Raw genomic sequence first — 2,751 nt, forward strand, 5'->3', positions numbered from 1 at the left:
CCTGATCACGTACATAATGACAGTCTACTTCAATGTGTTTTGTTCGAGCATGAAACACAGGGTTAGCAGCAATATGTATTGCAACTTGATTATCACAATAAAGATCAACAGGACCCAAGTCATTAATACCCAAATCCTTTAACAATGTTACTAACCAGGTGATCTCACAACAAGTTAAGGCCATTGCACGATATTCAGCTTCTGCTGATGACCTAGAAACAACATTCTGCTTTTTTGATTTCCAGGAAATAGGTGAGTCACCAAGTAATACACAATACCCAGTGGTGGATCTCTTTGTCATAGGGCAACTTGCCTAATCTGAATCACAATATGCCTTTAATTGCACTGCAGATTTTTTAGCTAGAATAATACCTTGACTTGGAGCAAGAAGCAAGTATCTAAGTAAGTGTTTAGCTCATGTGAACAGATGTAGGATTCTGCATAAATTGACTTAGAATCTGCACAGTGTAACATATGTTAGGCCTTGTGATTGTAAGATATATCAGCTTACCTATCAATCTTCTATACTGTTCTGGATCAGTTAAAGGAGTACCAACATCTGCACTTAGTTTAATGTTTTGATCCATAGGTAACCTGTAAGGTTTCATATTCTGCACTCCACCTTCTTTAAGTAAGTCCAAAGTGTACTTTCTTTGGGAAATAAAAATACCATGATCTGTTTTTGACACCTCTAAACCCAAAAAATAACTCAAAGTACCCAAATCTTTCATGTGGAAGGTAGATTTTAATTGATCTTTCAATTTAGCAATATGAACAGGGCTATTACCAGTGATTAGAAGATCATCCACATATACCAATACAACTGTGAATTGCTGATTATCTTTCTTAGTAAACAAAGAATAATCAGACTTGGACTGCTTATATCCAAAGGATAATAGAGAAGTAGATAATTTGGCAAACCATTGCCTTGGAGCCTGTTTAAGCCCATAAAGAGATTTCTTCAATCTGCATACTTTATCATTATCAGTTTTAACATTTTGAACAGGCTCACCCTTTCCCACATAGCCTAAAGGCATTTTCATGTATACTTCTTCTAATAGATCACCATGTAAGAAGGCATTAGAGACATCCATCTAACACAATTCCCAATCATACATTGATGCTACAGCTAACAATGATCTAACAGTCACCATTTTAGCAACTGGAGCAAATGTTTCTTCAAAATCTATACATTTTCTTTGCCTATTACCATCAACAAGTCTAGCTTTCTTTCTATCTATTGAACCATCTGTAAAAGCTTAATTGAGAATGAAGAACACACACTTTCTCATTTAGAAAACTTTCTTACCAGATCAATTACAAAGCGCTTATATCAAGCTCATTAACCCTAACCGTCACTAACAATCTGTAACAACCTAATTAGCAGCTAACAAACTATTTACAAAAGAGTCCCTCTAAATAACTTATGTCCCTAACAGGACCTTGAACTTAAATTAATCTTTGGCCCGTATACTTTTATTTGTACCCTTTGGGTCCCTGTACTTCTGTTCACTTGAATACAAAGAATGACATTCAACCTGGTGACAATGTCACCATTACAAAGTTAGATAAGTTAGGTTTTGAGAAACAACATACAAAGGAGTGTGGGGTGAGTTTTGTGTATGATGATGGCAACATTAAAGAAGAAGAAGAAGAAGAAGAAGAAGAAGAAGAAGAAGAAGAAGAAGAAGATGATGATGATGATGATGAAGATGATGATGATGATGATGATGATGATGATGATGATGATGCATTGGGTTTTACAAATCATGGAATCATATAATTGGTGGTGATCTCTCCCAATTTCAGTTAACCTCGGGAGAGTATGTGCTAGAATTTCACCGTTTTTTCCAAAATTCCCAAGTGATACCTGAATATTAGAGTGTTGATATTAATCATGTAATTGCTGACGCCAAATACATAGGTATATTTCTATTTTATCAGAATTATATTTATCTGCCTTTTCTAAAAAAAGGAAAAAAATATGATTTATCTCATTATTTTACTTGTGTCCTCAGCCAACAATTAATAATGAATCAATTTTTTTTTTTTTTTTTTAATTTTGTTCAGATGAAGAAGTGTTGTTTAAAGCTTTCTCCCACAAGAAGGTACATGATCCAGCGATTGAGGTACGATTTCCAACACCCAAACACTTCAATTCTCTCTAAAAAACATCGCATGATTGCATAGACAAACAGAACCCGTATATGTTTTAATCAAATTTCTTAATTTGAAAGAGGATCGGATACTCGAGATATCAAAAAAAAAAAAAATTATGTATATAATCCAAAAAATATTTATATATATTTTTCGCATAGGATGTTACAAAATAAAAGGAGTTGCAACTTCAAAAGTATAAGTAGAGGTTATGTTGCAATAGGTTTCATGTAATTTTTAAATTTTGGGGTCATCATCTAATTAATTGCTAATTGTTTGTGTAGTTTATGGATGAGTTAATTTTGATGTCAATTTTTACTTTGAAGCAAATTGTATGTTACCGTATAACATGCAGATTAAGTGCTCAGTAAAATGTTTTAATGAACTTTTGTTTAATGAAAATTTTCGAAAATTTATAAGTTGTGAACATATTATTCCAGAAAAAACGTTGTTTTAGCATAATATTCTGTATTGCTTACTAAAATACTATTTGCTCCTAAACTTGCGGTACCTTTTTTAGCAGTCTTTATACACGAGAATGAATTCATTTATGGAGTGGTACTTGAACATATTTTCAGGTGACAGAAAATGAAA

Source organism: Rutidosis leptorrhynchoides, chromosome 11 (genome assembly GCF_046630445.1).
Source record: "Rutidosis leptorrhynchoides isolate AG116_Rl617_1_P2 chromosome 11, CSIRO_AGI_Rlap_v1, whole genome shotgun sequence".
NCBI lineage: Eukaryota > Viridiplantae > Streptophyta > Magnoliopsida > Asterales > Asteraceae > Rutidosis > Rutidosis leptorrhynchoides.